This window comes from Sciurus vulgaris, assembly GCF_902686455.1.
Source record: "Sciurus vulgaris genome assembly, chromosome: 15".
NCBI lineage: Eukaryota > Metazoa > Chordata > Mammalia > Rodentia > Sciuridae > Sciurus > Sciurus vulgaris.
The window spans coordinates 28787973-28801022 of NC_136476.1; the positions used below are offsets into that span (position 1 = coordinate 28787973).

The 13050-nt window shown below is 34.2% G+C and overlaps 1 long non-coding RNA gene across 1 annotated transcript in view; it reads right to left on the bottom strand.

Annotated features, from left to right (window-relative positions):
- The window catches only part of LOC306645379, a 1014773-nt gene that overhangs the window by 20801 nt on the left and 980922 nt on the right, over window positions 1-13050 (bottom strand). Inside the window, exon 7 of the long non-coding RNA XR_013759627.1 lies at window positions 8733-8782. This is a non-coding gene — a long non-coding RNA (uncharacterized lncRNA). The remainder of the gene's footprint in view (window positions 1-8732; window positions 8783-13050) is intronic.

The following is a 13050-nucleotide window of genomic DNA, read 5'->3' on the forward strand; positions in this document are numbered from 1 at the left end:
CCGCTTTCATAGTGTCCCAGAGATTTTGATGTGTTGTATCATCATTCTCATTGACCTCTAAGAATTTTTTTTATCTCTTCCCTGATGTTTTTTGTTATCCATGTTTCATTCAATAGCATATTATTTAGTCTCCAGCTGTTGAAGTAATTTCCGTTTTTTTTTTTTTAATTTTGTCACTGATTTCTATTCTCAGTCCATTATGATCTGATAGAACACAAGGCACTATCTCTATTTTTTTTGCATTTCCTAAGGGCTGCTTTGTGGCATAACATATGGTCTATTTACAAGAAGGTTCCATGTGCTGCTGAGAAGAAAGTGAATCTGCTCGTTGATGGATGGAATATTCTATATATGTCTATTAAGTCTAGGTTATTGATTGTGTTATTGAGTTCTATGTTTTCTTTGGTTGGTTTCTGTTTGGAAGATCTATCCAGTGGTGACAGCAGTGCATTAAAGTCACCCAGAATTACTGTGTTGTGGTCTATGTGATTCCTGAAATTGAGAAAGGTTTGTTTGATGTTCAGGGATGCACAATTGTTTGGGGCATAAATATTTACTATTGTTATGTCTTCCTGATTTATGGTTCTCTTAAGCAGTATGAAATGTCTTTCTTTATCCCTTCTAACTTTGGCTTCAAGTCCACTTTATCTGATGTAAGAATGGAAACCCCAGCTTTTTTACTGAGTCCATGTGCGTGGTAGCTTTTTCCCATCCTTTCACCTTTAGTCTGTGGATGTCTTTTTCTATGAGATGAGTCTCTTGCAGGCAGCATATTGTTGGGTCTTTCTTTTTAATCTATTCTGCCAGTCTATGTCTTTTGATTGATGAGTTTAGGGTTATTATTGAGATATGATTTGTATTCCAAGTCATTTGGCTTATTTTTGGTTTTTAAGTTGGTTTGGTTTCTCCTTTGAGTGCTTTTTCTCTAAGGTAGTTCCTCCCTTTGCTGACCTCCATTGTTGTTTTTCATTTCCTCCTCATGGAATATTTTGTTGAGAACATTCTGTGGTGTAGGCTTTCTATTTGTAAATTCTTTTAACTTTTGTTTATCATGCAAGGATTTTATTTCATCTTCAAATCTGAAGGTTAGTTTTGCTGGGTATAGGATTCTTGGTTGGCAACTATGTTCTTTCAGAGCTTGAAATATGTTGTTCCAGGCCCTTCTAGCTTTTATAGTCTGGGTTGAGAAGTCGGCTGCTATCTGTATTGGTCTCTCTCTATATGTATTCTGATGGTTTTCTCTCATGGCCTTCAAAATCCTATCTTTATTTTGAATGTTAGGCATTTTCATTATAATGTGCCTTGGTGTGGATCTGTTGTGATTTTGTGCATTTGGTGTTGTGTAAGCCTCTTGTATTTGATTTTCCATTTCATTCTTCAGGTTTGGGAAATTTTCTGATATTATTTCATTGAATAGGTTGTTCATTCCTTTGGTTTGTATCTCTGTGCCTTCCTCAATCCCAATAATTCTTAAATTTGGTCTTTTCGTGATGTCCCATAGTTCTTGGAACATCATTCTCTTCATGATTTCTTACCATCTTCTCTGTTTGAGCAACTTTATTTTCAAGATTAAATATTTTGTCTTCATTGTCTGAGGTTCTGTCTTCCAAGTGGTCTGGTTTTTTGGTGATGCTTTCCATTGAGTTTTTCATGTGGTTTATTGTTTCCTTCATTTCAAGGATTTCCATTTGGTTTTTTTGAGAATCTCTGTCTCTTTGTTGAAATGATCTTTTGCTTCCTGCAGTTGCTCTTTCAGCTTATTGGTATTATCATTCATTGCCTGCATTTGCTCTCTTATCTTATCCTTTGCTTCACAAATCACCTTAATCATGTATAATCTGAAGTCCTTTTCTGACATTTCTTCTAACATTCTGTCATTGGATTCTATTAATATAGAATCTAGATTTGTTTGGATCATTTTCTTCCCTTGTTTTTTCGTGTTGTTCATGTATCTTCCCCTCTAGCAGTGCAGATCTGGGGTATTGCAGATTTCCCCCTATAGGTTTATAGTGGCCCTATAGTTTTCCAAAACCCTTTCTTTATGGGGAGATCAATATTAGCAGTGCCCAATTCAGACACTATGCAATCCTAGACCAAATAGCCCCTTTGAGGACAACAACAAAATTATCATAATAAACAGAATGAGTTCAAATATTATCTTCAATAAAACAAACGATTTGCAATAAGGTCTGCAGTTTCAAATGGAGGACAACGAGGATGCAAAGGGATGTAGAATGTGGTTGTTAATGGGGTAAGAAACGTTAAATGGATGTAGAAAGCTGTTAAAGGGATGGAGAACGTGACACTTAATGGGGGGTGGGAGTGGGACAAGAATGGAGGAAGGAGGGACTGTATAGAGGGAAAAGAGACGTGGGTGGGGTGGGGGGGGAAGGAAAAAATAATGGAATGAATCAAACATCATTACTCTATGTAAATTTATGAATATGCAAATGGTATGCTGTTACTCCATGTACAAACAGAAACAACATGTATCCCATTTGTTTACAATAAAAATAAATAAAAAAAATAAAAAAAATAAAATAAAATATGCATTTAAGGCTCTGAAATCCCCTGCAAGCACTACATTTGTTGTATCCTCCATGTTTTGATATGTAGTATTTTTAATATAATTCAAAATAATTTTACAATGGGTAAAAAATTTAAGAACAAGATATTGCATAATTGCCAACTACCACAATACAGATTACTTATTAATTACAAAGTGAAAAAAAAAAAAAAAACGAATATACAGAAGTTCTAGATAATAGAAAGGGTGAGCATGTAATCAAAAGAAATTGGATGTTAACATGCAAAAAAGGGAGAAAGAGACTTCGAGGGAACAGGTAAACAAAAGGAAAAGAAAGCAAGAAAAGTAAAGAAATAAAAACTTAATTTTTTTCAATAAGGAGAAAAAAGAAAATCTGCAGTATAACAGTCATATAGTAATGAAACCTCCCAGAGTTCAGTATCCTGATATATGAGAGGTACCTGACAATGAGCTTCAAGCCTCTAGCAGACATCTCAGGATGGGTTTTGCCCCACCTAAAGATCGGAGCTATGGCTTCCAGGATTAGCCAAGATGGCCACTCTGGCTTCGAAACATGTTGGCAAATGGGGAGCTGCAGCTCAGGGTGTGGCTGTGGTCAGCAGGAGGTCCTGGAGGCAGGATGTGGTTGGTCAGGTAGGGGCCCTGGAGGTCGGGTGTGTTTGGTGTGTTTGTAGTATCCTGGAGGCCGTGTGTAATCAGTCAGTCGGGGTCCCGGTGATAGGGCGCAGTCAGTTGGTCTGGGGGTCCTGGTGGCAGGGAGCAGTCAGTTGATGTGAGGGCCCCAAAGGCAGGGAGTGATTGGTCAGGCTGAGGGATCCTGGAGATGGGGCTCAGTCAGTCCGGCCAGGGATCCTATGGGGCCTGGCTATTGTGTCAAAATGGTGGTAGCCATGTGTAATCAAACTGGCAGTTACTGTAACAGTGAATTTCCAGGCAACAGCAGGCAGCTGGTGCTCCACTGGCAGTGGGGCGATCAGTTTGCTGACTGTTGTCAGACAATCGGGAGGTGAATCTCGTGTATTGGGTGATGGATAGGTGTAAGGCAGGCGATGGACAGGCGAGAGGCAGGCAAATGGCGGATGATGAAGACTTTTCTTAAGTAAGTATTCTCCTGTCCAAGTTATCCTATATTTGAGAATGTTTTACTCCACAATTTTGTCTAAAGTGAGATCTATTTTGTGTATGCATTTGTTTAATCATTTAAAAATTTTCTATTAGACTGTGGAATCAATAAAGTAAACCCTTACCTGTTCTACTATTGTAGTGTAAATCAGGCATTTTCTCAACACATAATAAATGCTTTCTCAGAAATATTTGTTACCAGGGGTGCAGGTTTGGAAAAAAGCTATGTTTGAGAAAACAAGTATTTAACTTAGCAAAATAAATCCAACATCTTTTCTTTAGTGTATATACAATTTTCCAGATAGCAAAATACAGAAACCACCTGCTATTGCCAGATATTGTGGCAAGCACTGGAAGATATTTCTACTTTTCAGAAAACAAAAAACAAAACTCTAGACTTAAACAGATCAATCAGATCAATGTAATTGACATATTATTGAAAATGAATTTTTAAAAAGCAGAGGAAATGTCTACATCAATAACTTCATTTATATTAACAGAAATTTTATTTATATTAACAAAACCAAAAAATTTGTTTTTTTTTTCAGATTATATTTTCCTTTTTTTTTTTATTTTTTTTTTTTTTGCCTTTCAATGAAAGTTCATGCTTTCAGATTTGAACTTTTATCATGTTAATCAATCTTTTAGTTCTGGGTTCACATTATGCATTTCTATTATTTTTCTTCGTGTAGGATATAAATTGCATTTTTGAAATTTCTTTGTCCCAGTGCTCTGTCATTACTGTGAAAATGAGCTAAAGTATATCTAACTGGCATGCATTACCTATATATGTGGTCTGTGTCTCTGAACTGGATTTTTCTCCTTTGCTATCATTTGCCTTTAGACATAGATGAAATATATCCTGAAATGTTTATTTTTGGAACCTAGGCTGTACTTCATAAATGTATTTAGCTATTTGGAGTGGTTAGTGGAGGATCAGAATGATTATTGCCACTTAAAGTCTTAGACTCAATCTTCAAGACAGATTTCTGTATTTCTACTGTTTTCCTTTATTGCAGAGACTCCTAACTTAGCAAAAATGAAAACCACCCAATTAACTTTTAATTAGTACACTCTTTTATCATAATTGGCTTCCTAAAATGAAAAGAAACTCTTAAAATAAACACATGCTTTTCCCAATATCCAAACCTATGGAATAAAATGAAATACATATTTCTTCAGTCTTAAGAATTTTAATATATGAACCCCAAAATTTCCTTATTGGATCTTTTTGCTATTATGAAGATTTGATACATAATAATTATTAACAACATGTTATTCACATTGTTGCAACACTTCCTTGTTTTTTGTTGTAGGTTACTCTGAGGTCATTACATGGCTTGGATCAAGGACCCAGGGATGAAAAAGATAGAGTCTAAATGTGATATGTGCCTACTGAAATGATTGCTTCCATTTAAAAATAGTTATTTAATTTCATTATGTTTCATTATATCTTTCAAAAATTTTAATTATTATGGATAAAAATGAATGTATTTAAATCAAGATTATTATTACTTTCAGAAGAAAAACATGCAATTCAAATTCCACGCATAATAGGACAATACAATATGTAGTAAACATTTGCATAATTGACTCAGAATTTTAATAAAGAAAGAATATGGGTTTTTATACCATCCTTCCTATCAGGCATAAAACAGATACATGAAGCACTATTGTGCTTTCCACGGATAATTAAATATAAGTATATTTAATAAACAGAGTAATTGCTGAGTATATGTTAATATTCTATTATGAAAGATGTAAATATGGAGATATTGATATAAATTTATTAATTTACTATAGCTATTTAGATAAGCAATTTTTAATACCTTAAGTTAATACATGTATTATGCATTGTCCCTTATAAGCTTTACACACCAAACTTAGTTATGTGGATACAATTTTGAAATAAAAATTCAGTAGTTAATGATTTAACTTTAACCTTAAGTGAGTTGTGATAATTTATTTGCATCATATGGTATTAAGTATGCCAAAAATTACAATTAAAATGTTCTACAAGATAATGAAAAAACTCAGAATAGTAAACTAACCTTTAGGTTTTCAAATAAAATTGTGGTTAAAATTTGTGTATTGCTTTAAAAATATTGTGCTTAATAAACTGCATAATCATTTACCAGTCATGACAAATGCAGCCTAAAAGATTTATTACATAATATTATTATATGCATTTAATTAAGGTTTTACTTGCCTCATGAGTGTGTATGTGTATTAATTTCCTACAACCCAATATAGACAGACTAGTAGAGAAGGGCAAAACTTAGGATACCAAGGAAGAGTGTCTTCATGACAATAAGAATAAAAACAAGTTTTAATAATATTAGTCTTTAAGATATCAAAATGAAAATACCACTATGCACATATCAAAATGGCTAAAATTACAAGGGCAAAAAAACTTCAAATGTTACTGTCTATGGAGCAAATGAACTCTCATATCCTGCTTTCAAAAACAGATAGCTACTTGGGGAACTGTATTTGTTGAAGCAGAAAAAATGTATTTCCTATACTCTCAGCCAAGTGCATACAAGTGTTCCTAACAGACTAGTTTCTGATAATCCATATCATCACTATTCTTAAGACTCAAAGTCTAAAAGTTACTCAAATGCTGATCTATGGTAAAATGGTTCAGTAATTTGGTATATTCCCACAGGTGACTATTATGCAACAGTGAAAATGAGTGATTTATCACTGCATACAAAAATCTTACAAACAAAATGTTGAAAAAAGGGAAGTAATATATACTCTGTAATTTCATTTATAGAAGGTAAAAATGGAGGTAAATTATACCTCTAGAAGTCAAGATATTGCTTATATTCTGGGAGTATATTGAGACTAGTTAAGGGCATAACAGTGAACTTTTTAATTTTTAAAGTTTATATGAGCACTGGCTATATGAATGTGTTTATTTTCTGACATTTGCTGAGACTGTACACTTAAGATACTAGTAATCTTCTGTAAACATATTATGTTTTTATAAGAAAATTTAACACATTAAAGATGATGTTAATTTTTAAGAAATGTTCCATTTTATAAGTTGAAATAACTTGTTAAGAAAGTTCATTTAGGACAGGCACTTCACAGAAGAAATACAAATGGTCAATAAATATATAAAAAAAGGTTCAACATCTCCAGCAATTAGAGAAATGCAAACTAAAACTACACTGAGATTTCATCTCACTCCAGTCAGAATGGCAATCATCAAGAATACAAGTAACAAATGTTGGCAAGAATGTGGGGAAAAAGGAAACATACATTGCTGGTGGGATTACAAATTGGTGGAAAGCAGAATGGAGATTACTCAGAAAACTTGGAATGGAACTACCATTTGACCTAGTTATTCTACTCCTTGGTATATACCCAAAGGACTTAAAATTGACATACTACAGTGATGAAGCCACATCAATGTTTACAGAAGTCCAATCCACAATACGAAACCATGTAACCAACCTAGGTGCCCTTCAACAGATGAATGGATAAAAAAGTGTGGTATATATGCACAGTGGAATATCACTCGACCTGAAACTAGGTCTTTTTTTTTTTTTTTTTTGGTAAATGGATAAAACTGGAGACTATCATGCTAAGTGAAGTAAGCCAGTACCAAAAAAACCAAACGCCAATTGTTCTTTTTGATATGTAGATGCTAACACACAATAAGGGGTCAGGGGGAGAATAGAAGTTAGTTGGATTAGACAAAGGGGACAAAAGGGAGGGGAGGGGAATTGAGAATAGAAAAGACAGTAGAATGAATTGGATATAACTTTCCTATTGAATACATGATCAATGAAACTCTACATTATGTACAACCATAAGAATGGGATCCTAATTAGAATAAATTATACTCTATGTATGTATAATATGTCAAAATACACTTCACTGTTAAGTATATTTAAAAAGTGCAAATAAAAAAGAAAGTTTGTTTAGATATATTTGTAAAATATAATTTATAATTAAAAATGTGCGTTTTCAGGGTAAAATTATTACTCTTCATATCAAAATAATTCATCAAATTTTCCTCAGTTATCAGTAAAATCCTCCTGGTATGGCTAAAGAATATCCCCTTGCTTCCATATGACCATATGACACTCATTTTTAATAATATTATGTTGAATGTTTCAGAAAAATGTAACCAAAAAGTACACCTTAGATTTCTCACAGGTAGTTGTTGACTTCAGTGATTTAAAACATCTTGAAGATACATTTCAATAAAGCCTCATGCCCAAAATAAACAGTTTTAGTCCATTGCCTTTGTTTTCCCAAGGATACCATATTTCTCCAAATATAAAATATATGACACAAATGTCCATATCATCAAGATTTTATATATTGATAACAAGTTAAACCCTTATCATGTTTACTATTACGGAACAGATAAATTCTGAAAGTTGTTTTGCTAAAAATTGACTTCATTAGTTTTACAACACAACCTTACTTTTATATATATTCTTTAGTAATTAACTATTACTAAAGAATACATAAAGATTAAAATATATAATTTTATCAAATATTATTGAATGAATTCAACCACAGAAGTTAATAAATGAATGACTGGAAAACTCTTACAATTTCTTATTTTACTTCCTTATTTATACTTTCCTTTCAACTCCCTAAAGCTCAAACATCAGACCTTCATAGAGAAACCCAGTTTGAATAATTCTTGACAGATTATAAAATAAGTTTTATTTTAAATAGCTCATTGCCTCTGTTCACTGGCATCACATAATATGTACTATGAGCAACTTAATATATAAATTGTCACTCATGCCCAAAGAACTTTCTTCTGTGGTATAAAACTTTACCTTTCCATATCATGCCTTCAAATTCATTTGAGTTCCATCAGAAACTGTACCGAACACCTACTACTATAATTTAACCATAAACATTTTGATAAAGAATATTGCATAGTTTCCTCAACGTTTATGGTAAAACATCAAGCAATTTATCACAATTTCCTTGACTTTTTAAAACTGAACACTATGAAACAGGAATAACCAAAAAAAAAAAATAATAATAATATTAAAATTAGGTACATTAACTATAATCTTACCATAAGCTCACAGGTTAGGAATTCAAAGATAAAGTTCGCCACCCTGAGACCTAGAAAAGTACAACCAGAAACATTCTTTATTAGTTTTGGCATTCAACTTTAATTCACACACGAAAAAAATGTTAATGATTCAATATTATGAGAAATTTTATCATATGAGTAATTAATGTACATTTAACTTGACAGTTTTGACTATAATATTTGTCTGCAACAGCATTATCAGTTACTCAGCTCACATCAAATTATTGTGATTTAAGATTAATTACTTTAATTTGGGCTCTGTAATGCAGAATGACAAACAAGCAGAAAATCTTTGTTGTCTTCTTTGCTTCCTGTGAGACTATGGGTGATGGATACATTTGCAATCACACGATATTTTGCATATATTATTTTGGAAAGTCTTCTTTGTTGCATTCATTTGACAGTGTCAAGTATACATACATACATCTGTATATACATCCACATGCAATCACATTCATGTAATACACTCAAATGTATTTATCACACTGTAATCCCATTTTCATTCTTGTTTCACTTATATTAATCATTGAGTAATGTAATATAGAATTCTCCATGAATGTATAGACTCTATATTATCATTTTAAAGATTGCATAGTACAGGGCTGTAGTTGTGGCTCAGTGGTATAGCACTTGCCTAGCATGGTGAGGCACTAGGTTAGATCCTCAGCACCACATAAAAAATAAACAAAATAAAGGTAATGTGTCCATATATAACTAAAAATATGAAAAGGAAGATTGCATGGTACTCTATAGTTTGCTATACATCCTAAAATGTCTAGGATATTTAAATAAAAACATTGTGTGACACTGGATAGTATTGTCTTTAATAATATAATCACTCACCATCATGTGTGACACTTAATAGTTTTGCATACTTTGCAAAAATTTTATTTTGATGCAGTGGTACTGGTGAATAAACATTACAAAGTTCTTAATTTGCTATCTTATACAATGAGTTTGCAAATACCGCTAACTTCTTCATGTAGGACAGAGATTAAATATTCATTTGCTTTCTTCTTCATTTGATTCTGTAGAATAGTATCTACCTATAAAGGAAGTCTTTCTAAAGACTCTACATGGTGTGATTTGAAATGCTTGTACCTCAGAAAGTAAATTGAGAAGGGGTTAGGGTTAGGGTTAGGGTTAGGGTTAGGGTTAGGGTTAGGGTTAGGGTTAGGGTTAGGGTTAGGTAAGGGGCCTTCCTTCCGACTCTCTCTTTTTTTTCCAAGAAATGAAGCCAGTGAAATTTTGGTAAAATGAAAAAAGACTGAAGGTTAGAATCAGTATTTGAGTCAAACTAAATATTGTCATTGCAGAATAAACTTCTTAGATAAACAAATTATAATTTCTAATTATTATTACTTTTATTAAAAATTTACAGTTAGGCTTTAAGCGTTTGACACCATAGTGCTGAAAAAACTATTTTTAATTTCTTTTAGCACTATCAGATGTTAGATTACTCCTGCAGGCACTGTGTTTTATATTTGTAATATTAAATTTATGCATTTAGCTGAATAATAGAATTTCAACATGAAGAGCACATAGATATTTTTGTGCTCTAATTACATCTAGAATGCTTATGTGCATGTGAAAGTGAACATTTAGATATTAATAATAAATCCAAAGGACATCTTATTTTATATTACTGACATTATTATACAATTACATAGAGGGGATACAAATTATAAGTCCTTATTCATATTTAAATTTAGGGATTTCAGAAATGATATTGAAAGCATTGGCTAGTTGGTTCTCCAAGGCTAAATTCAAATCAGAGAGGAGATTTTAGGCATATAAGAAACTCAGTGCAGAAATATTAAGCACTCCAACTTTAATTTACTGTTTTAAATGATTTGTGAAACTGGACTCAGGCAAGAATATTGTGTATTAGAATATGCTTAAAGAGGAAAGAGTCAATTTTAGGAATAACATTCCTGAACAGCTATTTTTAGAGAGGAAACTCATGATGAAGGACCAGCAATTAAACTGTCAGTGACATTGCACTGGGTTAGAGTTTTATCCTTGATGTATTTCATGAAGTTTTATTTCACATAAGATTCTAGCTAAATGAATTATACAAGACATACTTCCCTAGTATAAAATAGTTCTTTGGAGGCACAGTCATTCAGAAAGCACTTAAGGTTAAGTCAAATAAGCAAACCTCAAAAGACATTGTTGGTATTTTTATCATTGTAATAACCTAAACCTATCTCATTAAAGAAGAAGTCCTTCAAAGTTATGTTTATATGACAGTTAATTGTTACATAAATTTTGAAAAGTTGTATCTGGGTTAGTATTTCTGTAGGTAAACTAATGCCATTAGTGAATACATCCAATACATTTATTGGATCTATGATTCAACATTTGGGAAAAAATTCATGAATTGACTTGTCAGATGGAGATTTCTTTGATGTTAAAAAGGAGTACTGGAGATGGCAAAATGGCAGATAAAAGGAAGGGTGCGTGTCCCACCAGCTCCCCAACTCTGGACTTAAAAAGAGAAATGATGGTTTTTTAGCAAGGTGGTAACTAAGGGAGCTAACTGAAGCTTAATACTGAACTGTAAAAAGAAAAAAAACAAAAAAAACAAAAAAAAAACAAAAATGAACTAAAGAGTCACAGAAGTCAGGAATGTGAACCTAAGAAATAATACATTAGAGAAGTGTCAGCTTGGGTGCCAGCTTGGCTGCCAGTGGCAGTAGCAAAGGGAAGGTTAGCACAAACAGACAAAGGAGATGACATGGCTGGCAGAGAAGGAAATTGGAAAATAAAGAAGAATTGACTGGGGGTAACCTGAGGATTAGAGTGGAAGGCTGATTTTAATATACACAGCAAAGGTAGGGAAAGCAAATCAGTGAAAGCAAATCCAAAAATAGCTCCCATGGGAGTAGAAGCATTTGGGCACAGAAAATGGCTGCCAGGCTCCTGAAGAAAGCTCCCCACTGCCAAGGAAAGCACAGGCTCACCCTTCTAGACAAAGTAGCCTCCTGCTGAATCCCAGTTGAAAGAGAAAACATAGGCTCTGGCTTCTGGAGAAGGTAGCCATCCACTGCATTTTGGCAGCCAGAAAAAAGTATACTCCTGCTACCAAAGTGGCTGCCTGCCATATTCCTACAGTTCTTTCAGGTCAGGGAAAGCAAATACTTGTGTGGCTCCTGCTGTACTCCCATTGCCTACAGAAATTCCTCACCAGGAGACAAGATCAGGAACCCCTGAAGCTGACCAAAAATTCTCAGAAGGCAACTGAAGCAGAGAGGCCAAAGTAGGCACAAAGAAAAATTTGCCCATCATTCAGAATCTGGATCCCAAGGGAGAAGTCTCCCACCACCGTTGCTGGTGCTACAGCAACCACACAGAAGCGTCAGTACTCTGGGGCAGAGTTCCCAGGATTCATATTCATAGCAGCAAAGGTGAAAACACAGGGACAAGTCAGGTAGTCAGCAGAGACAATAAATGATCAGGTCAGAAAGATGGGGACTAATTATCAAAGGAAAAGCAATAGAATGCTAAAACTCTAGAGCACTGCCCCTCTCTTAACCAGTTACAACTCCAGGGAATTGCTCCTCCCAACACAAGCTAATGAATACCCCCTGAGCAGCTCTTTCCCTGCCTTTTGGGCAGGTATGGAGGATAATGAGAAGCACCCCTGGGCAACTCTATGCCTGCCTTTTGGCCACTTAATGGGAAGAGGTGGGGGAGGAAAGGAAACCTGAGATCTATAAAGGGGCAAGACACCCCTCCAACACAGACACCAGTTCTGGGTTCCCTTCTTTCAGGAGAAATCTACTATTTCTGTTCTGTCCCTTAAATAAAACTTGTTTTCCATGCTTGCCTCTGCATTTCTCAGATGTTTAATATTCAATACCAGGGAAATGAGGATCTGATCTTGATTTCCAAGACGGGTATCAGTGAAACCTGTAGAGGTTTTGTCCTTAATACCCTAAAAGTAGATTTTACCAGAGACCCTAGAGATCAAGACATCCTGCAGAAACTAGCACCCCCCCCCCCCAATAGAGTGTGCAGACCAACCCTCAAACACCCACCCACAGAGTTCCAAAGTTCCATCTAAACTAAAACCAAATTACTGGAATCTCTAATCTAGAACTCTGCAATACCCACATCATAGAAAGGCACAATTTATCAGCATCCAAATTGTGCTACCCCACCATATACTGCTGTAGCTCGGGGACAAAGGCAATCAGTGCAGGTAATGAATGATTGGGCCAGAAAGATGGAGGCTGATTCAGGAGGAAATCAAATGTTAATACCTTCAGGACACTTCTCCCTCCTCTACCTG